A 12,742-nucleotide genomic window follows, 5' to 3' on the forward strand; every position below is an offset into this window, starting at 1 on the left:
CCCATCATGCCTAGTCATGTCTGTGAACAGGGCCGCCATCAGGAATTATGGGGCCCCTTACACAGCTTCAGGCATGGGCCTCCTGGAGCAGAGAACCGTGCGGGGGGGGGGGGGGGGGGGGAGGTTGTTGCTGACGCCTAAAATTGAGAAACGGGGGGGGGGGGGCTGCCGCAAATTGAGAAGCTGGGGGTGCCACCGCTAATTGCGAAGTGGGGGGTGCCACAAATTGGGGGGAGGATTGCCCTGGTGCCCTGGGGACCTCTGGGCCCCTTACAAAAAAATAAATAAAACAAATATATATATATATATATATAAAAAGAGGGGGTAGCCATCCGGGGACCTGGGATCCTCTGGGCCAATTAATAAAAAAAATATATAAAAATAACATATATAAAAAAAGGGGGGGGGGGGGTTGCCATCTGGGCCCTTTACTAAAAAAAAGAAAAAAATTTATATAAAAAAATAAATAAAATGTTTTTATATAAAAAATAAAGAAAGAAAAGGGGGGTTGCCATCCGGGCCCCTGGGGACCTCTGGGCTCTTTAATAAAAACAAAAATATATTAAAAAAATTATCATTATATAAAAATGGGGGGTTGAAATTGAAAAGCGAAGCGGGGGGGGGGGGGGGTGCCACAAATTGGGGGGGGGGGGTTGCCCTGGGGACCTCCGGGCCCCTTACAAAAAAATAAATAAAACATATATATATATATATATATATATATATATATATATATATATATATATATATATATATATATATATAAAAAGAGGGGGTAGCCATCCGGGGCCCTGGGAACCTCTGGGATCTTTAATAAAAAAAATATATAAAAAGATGTATATAAAAAAAAGGGGGGGGTTGCCATCTGGGCCCTTTACTAAAAAAAAGAAAAAAGAAATATAAATAAAAAAATGTTTTTTATATAAAAAATAAATAAAGAAAAGGAGGGTTGCCATCCGGGCCCCTGGGGACCTCTGAGCCCTTTAATAAAAAAAAATATATATATAAAAAAAAATGTTTTTATATAAAAAAAGGGGGGTTGCTATCTGAGGCCCTGGAGACCTCCGGGCCCCTGGGGACCTCTAGGCCCTTAAATAAAAATTATATAAATAAAAAAATTATAAAAAAAAAAATGTAAAAAAGGGGGTTGCCATCCAGGGCCCTGGGGACCTCTGGACCCCTTACAAAAAAAAGGGGGGGTTGCCATCCGGGCCCCTGGGGACTTCCGGGCCCCTTACAGGTGTACTGCCTGTACCCCCCTGATGGCGGCCCTGTCTGTGAATGTCGGTGTGTTACAATGCCTCATGGGATGTGTAGTTCTACAACAGCTGGAGGGCCGTAGTTTGAGGATCCCTGATTTATAATAATACACGGGTTGCCTATCAACGTTAGGCTCAGTTCACACTGGTGCATTTCGGGAAACCTTTCCAATACACAAGCCTTGAGGAAGGGGATATGTGAATCTCAAAACCTGTTGGCTTTACCTTCTGAAAGTTTTTTTGTGAGAAATAAAGTTTTTTCTTGACTTGATTTGATCTGTCATGCTTTTATCCTTATCTATATATCCTTTGGACTACCCCAGAGACTACAGCAACAGCCTCAAAGAGCCCAATTGGAAATGATTTCATTCACCTTCGGGGTCCAGCACCCTACCAACACTTTTTTTCCCCCAGCAAATATAGGGCCAGATTCAGAAAAAATGGCTTGAGTTTAGGCGGGCGTAGCGCATCTCATATACGCTACGCCGCCGTAACTTAGAGAGGCGAGTACCGTATTCACAAAGAACTTGCGCCCTAAGTTACGGCGGCGTAGCGTAAATGGGCCGGCGTAAGCCCGCATAATTCAAAGTAGGCTGGTAGGGGGGCATGTTGTATGGAAATGAATCGTGACCCCACGTAAATGACGCGCCTAACGAACGGCGCATGCGCGCGCATGCTCAGTATCACGTCGAATTTTCTCCCTAAGTTACGCCGGCTCAATGCTTAGTCGACGTGAACGTAACCTACGCCCATCCCCATTCACGTATGACAGGGGTCCTCAAACTATGGCCCTCCAGTTGTTCAGGAACTACAATTCCCATCATGCCTAGTCATGTCAGTGAATGTCAGAGTCTTGCAATGCCTCATGGGATGTGTAGTTCTGCAACAGCTGGAGGGCCGTAGTTTGAAGATCCCTGACGTATGACTTACGCAAACAATGTAAAATACGACGCTGTTCCGACGTTTCCAACGTCCATACCTTAACATGACTTACCCCTGCTTTATGAGGGGTAAAGTTACGCCGGTCGTACGCCTTACCTAAACAGCGTATTTTAATACGCCAGGCGCAAGTACGTTCGTGAATCGGTGAATCTAGCTCATTTGCATATTCGACGCGGAAATATACGGAAGCGCCCCTAGCGGCCAGCGTAAATATGCACCTAAGATACGACGGCGTAAGAGACTTACGTCAGTCGTATCTTGGACAAATTCTGGTGTATCTGATTCTTTGAATCAGGCGCCGAGATACGACGCCTCACATTCGGACTTACGATGGCGTATCTGGAGATACGCCGTCGTAAATCCTTTGTGAATCTGGCCTATAATGTCCAGGAGCACTGGATTATCCAACTCCTTTGTGCACAGCACTACCATCTGCCTGTTTGGGACTCATCAAACATGCATAAACCTCTATTCACTTCCAAATGTGAAAAAATTGTATCTAAAAAACATTGTATATACTATATTAGTGTCCTCCAGCCAAAAACAAACTCCCAAAACAGTCCTTTGTAAATGTGATATATTCCTGGCAGTGTTACCCCTAGGACAGATCCCATCTTCGTGTTCTTTAGACATGTGCAATTAATTTTTTTTCCGATATAGTTTTTTATAGAATTTCGTCAAATTCATTAATTCAGAAATATCCGAATTACTGTTTAGCACATTTTTCTGCATATTCGTAAATTTGAATATTCGAAAAATCCATAAATTCGAAAAATTGTAAATTGTTAAATTCGAAAATTCGCAAGTTCAAAATCTGTGAGACCGAAAAATCCTAAATTTTGGAAATTCGAAAAATCCGAAAATAAGAACGAAAATCTGAAATACCGTATATACTCGAGTATAAGCTGAAGTTTTTAAGCAAATTTTTTGTGTGCTGAAAATGCCCCCCCTCGGCTTATACCCGAGTCACCTTTTTGTGCCTGATCTCCCGGATTTTGGGGACCCGGCCGTAGGTCCCCTGGACCCCAATCTTGGCACACATGTAGCTCCACTCTTCCTCTACAAGTGTGCAAAGTTTGTTGTCCGGGGAACCTATGGCCGGGGAGCACCGATTTTTCAAATCCAGGCACCCCATCCATTGACTCCCATGTTAAACGGTAATTTCTCCTGTGATTTTGGGAACCCAATACTGGCCAGTCCTAGGTCCCCTAGACCCCAATCTTGGCAAACATGTAGCCTCATTTCTCCTCTACAAGTGTGCAAAGTTTGTTGTTCGGAGGACCGACGGCTGGGGAGCACCGATTTTTCAAAGCCGGACACCCCTTCTATAGACTCCCATGTTAAACAGTAATTTCTCCGGTGATTTTGGGGAACCCAGTACTGGCCGGTCCTAGGTCCCCTGGACCCCAATCTTGGCACACGTGTAGTCCCATTTCTCCTCCACAAGTGTACAAAGTTTGTTGTCTGGGGGACCTACGGCTGGGGAGCACTGATTTTTCATACCTGGGCACCCCTTCCATAGACTCCCATGTTAAACGTCAGTCTAGTCATGGGCACAGTGAGGCATGCACATGGGCACAGTGAGGCAAAGTGAGGCACAGTGAGGCATGCAGATCGACACCTTAGGGTAATGCCGCGTACACACGATCGGTTTTCGGCATGAAAAAAAACCCAACGTTTTTAAAAACGTAATTTAAAATGATCGTGTGTGGGCTTTACATCGTTTTTCGGCTTCTGAAAACTGTCGTTTTTCGGGTTGTAAACGACGTTTTAAACCCGTGCATGCCCAGAAGCAAGTTATGAGACGGTAGCGCTCGTTCTGGTAAAACTGCCATTCATCATGCTGTAACAGACAGAAAAGCGCGAATCGTCTTTTACTAACACGGAATCAGCTAAAGCAGCCCAAAGGCGAATGGAACTTTCCCTTTAGAGTGCCGTCGTACGTGTTGTACGTCACTGCGCTTTGTTCATCATTTTTCAAAAACGATGGTGTGTGGGCAACATCGTTTTTAATGATGAAGTTGGAAAAACGTTGTTTTTTAACATGCCGAAAAATGATCGTGTGTATGCGGCATTATACTCGAGTCAATACGTTTTCCCATTATTATTATTTGTGTGAGAAGTTCTGCGTTATAAACCTATCACAGTGCAGAACTTTAGTGCCAATTGTCTTAGTTGGGTCCCTAGGCTAACTTACGATGAAATTGAATTCTCTGGGAACAGAACTCGTTCATATGTAGGGGGCTTACTGTATAGGACAAACGATAAAAATTGATTGCCATCTCCTTGATTTTCTTAAATAGGAACTGAAGTCTGATCACATAATTTGTAATAAAAAAATCTTTGCCATTCTGAAGCTTCCCTCCAATCACTTTGCATATTATTTTATATATACTGTGATTCTGTAATTGCCGAATATGCTGCAGAAATCTCCCCCTACTGAGTCTGGCTGCAGCCATTTTAACTGTGGGCAGCTGAAGCTGCTGCCTGTTCCCTTCCTGGATTTACAAAGACACTTAGGGCTGGATTCACATAGATTGGCGCATTTTTACGGCGGCGTATCGTATTTACGCTACGCCGCCTTAAGTCAGAGAGGCAAGTGCTGTATTCACAAAGCACTTGCCTCCTAACTTACAGCGGCCTAGCATAACTGGGGCCTGCGTAAGCGCGCCTAATTCAAATGAGGATAGGGGGGCGTGTTTTATATAAACGATTGGTGACCCGGCGCGATTGACGTTTTTTACGAACGGCGCATGCGCCGTCCTTGTACATATCCCATTGTGCATTGCTCCAAAGTATGCCGCAAGGACGTATTGGTTTCGACGTGAACGGAAATTACGTCCAGCCCCATTCACGGACGACTTACGCAAACAACGTAAAATTTTCAAATTTCAACGCGGGAACGACGGCCATACTTAACATTGGCTAGGCCACCTAGGGGGCAGCTTTATCTTTACGCCGGCGTACCTCTTACGGAAACGGCGTATCTTTATTGCGATGGGCAAGCGTACGTTCGTGAATCGGCGTATCTAGTCATTTACATATTCTACGCCAAAATCAACGGAAGCGCCACCTATCGGCCAGCGGAAAAATTGCACCCTAAGATACGACGGCGCAGGCTGTCGTATCTTAGCTAGGTTTAAGTGTATCTCAGTTTGAGCATACACTTAAACTTACGACGGGCTTAGATTCCGAGTTACATCGGCGTATCTACTGATATGCTGGCGTAACTCTTTGTGAATCCAGCCCATAGAGACACATCTCCAGCTCTGCAGCTCTCATTGGCCCTCTAAAGCCCTGTACACACGATCGGATATCTGATGGAATCTAACCCGATGGATTTTTTCATGAAGCTGACTTTCATCAGTCTTGCCTACTCACCATCGGTTAAAAATCCGATCGTGTCCAACGCGTTGAGGTAAAACACAACGACGTGCTGAGAAAAATGAAGTTCAATGCTTCCGAGCATGCGTCGACTTGATTCTGAGCATGCGTGGATTTTTGACCGATGGACTTCCCCACAGACGATCGTTTTTTTCTATCGTTTTTTTATCCATAGAAAAAATGTAAAACAGGTTCTATTTTTTTTCACCGATGGGAAAAAAAAACGATGGGGCCCACACACGATCGGTTCGTTTTCATCAGACAAACCGATCATGTGTACAGGGATTACTTTTTTTTTTTTAAATGTCTTTATTTTTCACTTTTCCATTTATACAGGGAACCACATCATACGACATATACAAAATAGAGTAGGTAAATCAACCTCGTACCAACTGAACATATCGGCCCAGATTCACATACATTTGGGCGTAGCGTAATCCATTTACACTACGCCGCCGCAAATTATTTGAGCAAGTGCCGTATTCGTAAAGCACTTGCTCCGTAATTTGCGGCGGCGTAGTGTAAATGGCCCGGCGTATGGCCGCGTAATTCAAAGGGGGCGGCTTGTATTCAAATTAAGCGCGCCCCCGTGCCGATTGAACTGTGCATGCGCCGGGCGGAAAAAGAGCCCAGTGCACATGCTCCAGCTCACGACGGAAACCGTCAATGACGCCGACGTGAGCGTCATTGACGTAAAGTCGTATTCGCGGACGACTTAGTAAAACGACGTAACCGACGGAAAAAGACGACGCTGACCCGACGCCATACTTAACATGGCATACGGCGGACTGGCGTAAGGTTACCCCTCATATAGCAGGGGTAACCTTACGCTTACGGAAACGACGACGACGCGGCGCAAATTCGTTCGGGAATCGGCGTATCAGGCTCATTTGCATAGTCAAATGAGACCTGAACGTAAACGCCACCTAGCGGTCAGCGTTGTATTGCATTTAGGATCTGACGGTGTAAGAGACTTACACCAGTCTGATCCTAGCCTAATTCCGGCGTATCTTGTTTTGCGAATACAAAACAATGATACGCCGGCGGGAATTTCGAATTACGCCGGTGTACCTGTAGATACACCGGCGTAACTCTTTTGAGAATCTGGCCCATCCTCCTGCACTTCATATTTCAAAAAATAAATTGATACATTCACTTTTCACCCTTCACACCAACTCCCTCCCCCCAAAACAATATCCACTTCGGGCCGGAGGGAGCTAGTGCGGCTCCTAATTTGGGACAGCCTTTGGAAAGCATAGAAAAAATTCAATAATAACAAAACTACCAATGATATTGCTTTCTTCGTTGCCCCCTCCCTCTCGTGTCATCCCCTATAGTCAGGCCTGGGGCGACGCTATGCCATGGCTCCTCCTACTCGGCTACTGTCCCAGAATGTTCAATCTCCTCCTTCCTATTTATAATGCCCTTCCACTCTACTTCCTCTAACCCCCCCCAATAAATACCGTATTTATTGGGGTATAGCGCGCTCCCGCGTATAGCGCGCACCCCTAAAGTTCCCCCGAAATTCCTGTGGAAAAAAGATTTTTTGTACTTACAGTTTTGGTGTCTTGCGCGGCGTCCATCGGCGGCCTCGCCGGGTCCGGCGTCCGTCTGCGGCTTCGGGTGTCCTCTTCGTCGGGTCCGGCGTCCTCGCGTCCTCCCCGCTTGTTTCCCGCGCCGAGTTTGAATACTGCGCCGACATATACAGAGCGCAGTACACTCGTGTATAGTCGGACAGGCTCAGCTACTCTCGCGCTGACGTCCTGTACGTCCAGGACGTCAGCGCGAGAGGAGCCGAGACCGCCCGACTATGCACGAGTGTACTGCGCTCGGTATATGTCGGCGGAGTATTCAAACTCGGCGCGGGAAAGCGGGTATCGGCGTATATCGCGCACCCACTATTTTGCCCTGATTTTCAACGAGACAAGACAGGAAACTAGACTAGGGAAACTAGACTAGCGGCGACGTAGCGAACGCGAAATCCGTCGGGGATCCGCCGTAACTGCTAATTTGCATACCCGACGCTGGTTTATGGCGCGAACTCCACCCAGCGGCGGCCGCGGTATTGCATCCTAAGATCCGACAGTGTAAAACAATTACACCTGTCGGATCTTATGGATATCTATGCGTAACTGATTCTATGAATCATTCGCATAGATAGAAACAGAGATACGACGGCGTATCAGGAGAAACGCCGTCGTATCTCTTTGGTGAATCTGGCCCTTAATTTTTAACATTAGATTGAGGCTCATTTTGTGAAGGGGAATCGGGTGTTTTTTTTTAAATCGAAGCAGTACTTACCTTTTTAGAGATAGATCTTCTCCGCCGCTTCCGGGTGTGGGCTGCGGGACTGGGCGTTCCTATTTGATTGACAGGCTTCCGACGGTCGCATACATCGCGTCACGAAAGTAGCCGAACGTCGGTGCGCAGGCGCCGTATAGAGCCGCACCGACGTTCGGCTTCTTTCGGCTACTCGTGACGCGATGTATGCGACCGTCGGAAGCCTGTCAATCAAATAGGAACGCCCAGTCCCGCAGACCATACCCGGAAGCGGCGGAGAAGATCGCTCTCTAAAATGGTAAGTACTGCTTCGATTTAAAAAAAAACACCCGATTTCCCTTCACAAAATGAGCCTCAATCTACTGTAATGTTAAAAATTGTTTTTTCGGGTGAACTCCCGCTTTAATGTCTGTTTACCTGCACTGTCATCATTGAAGCATTGAAGGGGCCCCAGAGCATTACTTTGCCCAGGGGCCCATGATGCTATTAAGACGGCCCTGTCTGTCCCGGGTGTGTCTGTCACAGTGGGACTCTGTGGACTCTGATGTAAAGGGGGACTCTTGTTATTAACTTCATATGATTAAAATTGTTATTTTATAGAAAAATGCATGTATAGTTTATACTATAAAAAAGAAATTGCTGTGCGCCGCAAAAGTGTTGGGGTTTGATTTAAAGAAAAGTTGGCAACACTACATAGAACCTTGGCGTAGATGTACGGTAAGCGGCAGTCTACAATTAGCACTCCCACAATAAATACAAATGAGAAAAATGTATTGAGAGAGGGAAGACGCGTTTCAGGAAAGGGAAGAATAGAAGTGAAGGACGTCAAAGGTTTAAATTGTCCTCCGGACGGGGGGGGGGGGGGGGGGGGGGACGGGGAGTTGGGGGGGCGATGACGGCTTTAATTTGCAAAGTACAAGCATTAAAGTGATGGATGCCTTGCCGTAATTCCTGCAGTGACTGCTGGGCGTCAGGTGCCTTTTGGCGGCCTGGCAGGGGCTGTTCTCTTATTTATGACTCTTCTTGGGGGAGATGGGCAGAGGGCCCAGTTCTGCGATCTCTGATTTATGGGCCTCATAGTGTATGACTCACCGTGTATACACAGACTGATCCCATTAATGCGACATTAATCCCACTTATCCCTAAGATTTCCGCACAGTTCCCTCTCTGCCGCTATGAAATACACCTGCAGCCTTCACAGCGCACATTGAATCCGCATCTCAGAGGAAGGGGCAAAGAGCTTGATACCGGGGCCCCCCAATTATTAATTGATAGAGGGCCACTGTCAGCGAGAATCTATGGACTTCCAATAGGGCAGAGCATATTTTGCTGGTATTTAATCACTTAAGACCCGGACCTTTAGGCAGCTAAATGCCCAGGCCAGGTTTTGCGATTCGGCACTGCGTCGCTTTAACTGACAATTGCGCGGTCGTGCGACGTGGCTCCCGAACAAAATTGGCGTCCTTTTTTCCCCACAAATAGAGCTTTCTTTTGGTGGTATTTGATCACCTCTGCGGTTTTCATTTTTTGCGCTATAAACAAAAATAGAGCGACAATTTTGAAAGAAATGCAATATTTTTCACTTCTTGCTATTATAAATATCCCCCAAAAACATATATAAAACATTTTTTTTCCTCAATTTAGGCCGATACGTATTCTTCTACCTATTCTTGGCAAAAAAAATCGCAATAATCGTTTATCGGTTGGTTTGCGCAAAATTTATAGCGTTTACAAAAAAGGGGATAGTTTTATTGCATTTTTTTGTTTTTTACTACTAATGGCGGCGATCAGCGATTTTTTTCGTGACTGCGATATTATGGCGGACACTTTGGACAATTTTGACACATTTTTGGGACCATTGTCATTTTCACAGCAAAAAATGCATTTAAATTGCATTGTTTATTGTGAAAATGACAGTTGCAGTTTGGGAGTTAACCACAGGGGGCGCTGAAGGAGTAATGCTTCACCTAGTGTGTGTTTACAACTGTAGGGGGGTGTGGCTGTAGGTCTGACGTCATTGATCGAGTCTCCCTATAAAAGGGATGACACGATCGATGCAGCCGCCACAGTGAAGCACGGGGAAGCCGTGTTTACACACGGCTCTCCCCGTTCTTCAGCTCCGGGGAGCGATCGCGACTATAAACGAATAGCCGCGCCGTCGTCCCGGATCGCTCCCCGCGGGAATCCGACTGCCGCATGTAGCGGGGGGGGGGGGGGGGGGGTCCCGATTGGACCCGCGGAAAGGCAGCGACGTGCCTGTGCCTGCCATTTTGCCGACGTATATGTACATGCGGCGGTCGTTAAGCGGTTAAAGGGAAACGCAGGGGGTGCATAGTGCATTATAAGTGCATTCTCAGCAACAGCAAACTTTAAATTACATACCTCCCAACTTTCTGAGATGGGAATGAGGGACACCTATCAGCAAAAGTATGCAGGCATAGGACACACCCCTTACCACGCCCCCTTAAAGGAGAATTGTACAAAAAATAGGATTGGTTAAACCCACAAGAGCTTTTTTACCACTACTATTCCTTTATATTGGCTTTTGGAAATTACAAATGCAGCAATTTAGAAATCAGATGAAAGGTTTAGCGCTGGGAAAAACTTTTTGATAGATAAAAAGTGCATTTTATATACATCTATATAGATCAGACCAACATGAGGGACAAATGAGGAGAATGAGGGACAGAGGGACATTGCTCCAAATTAGGGACAGTCCCTCGAAATTAGGGACAGTTGGGAGTGATGAAATTATGATTACTGTGATTATTTGGATCTATATAGATGTATATAAAATGCACTTTTTATCTATCAAAAAGTGTTTCCCAGCGCTAAACCTTTCATCTGATTTCTAAATTGCTGCATTTGTAAATTTTAAAAGCCAATATAAAGGAATAGTATTGGGGGGAAAAAAGTCCTTGTGGATTTAATTAACCTTTTTTTTGGTTAATTCTCCTTTAAGGGGGTGTGACAGGGGGCGTGTCCTATGCCTACATACATTTGCTAGTATGTGTCCCTCATTCCCATTTCAAAATGTTGGGATGTATGGAGTCTGATTAACCCCATAAAGTGGAAATTTACTCTCTCATTTAACAATTGTAATCCTTATACTGCTAGCATTAGTAAATAGATAGGAAAGTAGATCACATTTATTGATTTTTTTTTTTTTTTACATTTCTACTGTTACTTCCTGGTTTCTTGCCTAGGCAAATGATACCATACATCCCATGAGTCTTCAGTAGGGAAGGAGAGGTTTTCCCATTTAACAACTTAAGACCCGGACCTTTAGGCAGGTAAAGGACCCGGACAGTTTTTGCGATTCGGCACTGCGTCACTTTAACTGACAATTGCACGGTCGTGCGGCGTGGCTCCCAAACAAAATTGGCGTCCTTTTTTTCCCCACAAATAGAGCTTTCTTTTGGTGGTATTTGATCACCTCTGCGGTTTTTATTTTTTATAAACAAAAATAGAGCGACAATTTTGAAAAAAAATGCAACATTTTTGACTTATTGTTGTAATAAATATCCCCCAAAAATATATACAATTTTTTTCCCTCAGTTTAGGCCGATACGTATTCTTCTACCTATTTTGGTAAAGAAAATCGCAAAAAGCGTTTATCGGTTGGTTTGCGCAAAATTTATAGCGTTTACAAAATAGGGGATAGTTTTATTGCATTTTTATTAATTATTTTTTTTTTTACCAATTTTTTTTTCTTTTCGTGACCGCGACATTATGGCGGACACTTCGGACAATTTTGACACATTTTTGGGGCCATTGTCATTTTCACAGCAAACAATGCATTAAAAATGCATTGTTTACTGTGAAAATGACAATTGCAGTTTGGGAGTTAACCACAAGGGGGCGCTGAAGGGGTTAAGTGTGATCTCATTTGTGTTTCTAACTGTAGGGGGGTGTGGCTGTAGGTGTGACGTCATTGATTGTGTATTCCTATATCAGGGAACACACGATCAATGACGGTGCCACAGTGAAGAACGGAGAAGCTGTGTTTACACACAGCTCTCCCCGTTCTTCAGCTCCGGGGACCGATCACGGGACTCCAGCGGCAATCGGGTCCGCTGGTCCCGCAGCCGCAGTCACAGAGCTTCAGACCGGGTCGCGGGCACGCGCCCGCGACATACTGCTGGGCACTTAAAGAGGACGTACAGGTACGCGCTTGTGCCCAGCCGTGCCATTCTGCCGACGTATATCTGCAGGAGGCGGTCCTTAGGTGGTTAAGCACACCCTCGTGGCCTGCATGGCTGAGCTAAGGGCACATGGATTTCAGGAAGTAAATGCTACATGAATCATCTGCAAATTTAAGTGGTTGTTAACCCTTTACAACCACTTTAACCTACAGGTAAGCCTAGATTAAGACTTACCTGTAGGTGCTGGAAATATCTCCCAGACCTGCACAGTCTAGGACAGTGATGATGAACCTTGGCACCCCAGATGTTTTGGAACTACATTACCCATGATGCTCATATACTCTGCAGTACATTTGAGCATCATGGGAAATGTAGTTCCAAAACATCTGGGGTGCCAAGGTTTGCCATCACTGGTCTAGGAGATATTTTCAAATCACCATAAGGCGATTTCTCCTGCGCATGTGCATGTGCTTGGGTCATGCCATAAAAGGTGGACCCCACGTGCATGCGCGGGAATGACGTCACGCGACTCCGGCCAGTCACAGTGCCGGAGTTCGTGGCCCCCCAGAAGAAGAGGGATCAAGGTAACACAGCGCCGTATCACAAAAAATGGCCTGGTCATATGGGGGGGGGGGGGGGGGGGGGGGGGGGGGGCTAAAACCTTCCGGAGCTGAAGAGGTTTATAGCATCACCAATTCATCACGTCCAATTTTAAATCTTGACATGTTTGGT

Source organism: Rana temporaria, chromosome 6 (assembly GCF_905171775.1).
Source record: "Rana temporaria chromosome 6, aRanTem1.1, whole genome shotgun sequence".
Classification (NCBI taxonomy): domain Eukaryota; kingdom Metazoa; phylum Chordata; class Amphibia; order Anura; family Ranidae; genus Rana; species Rana temporaria.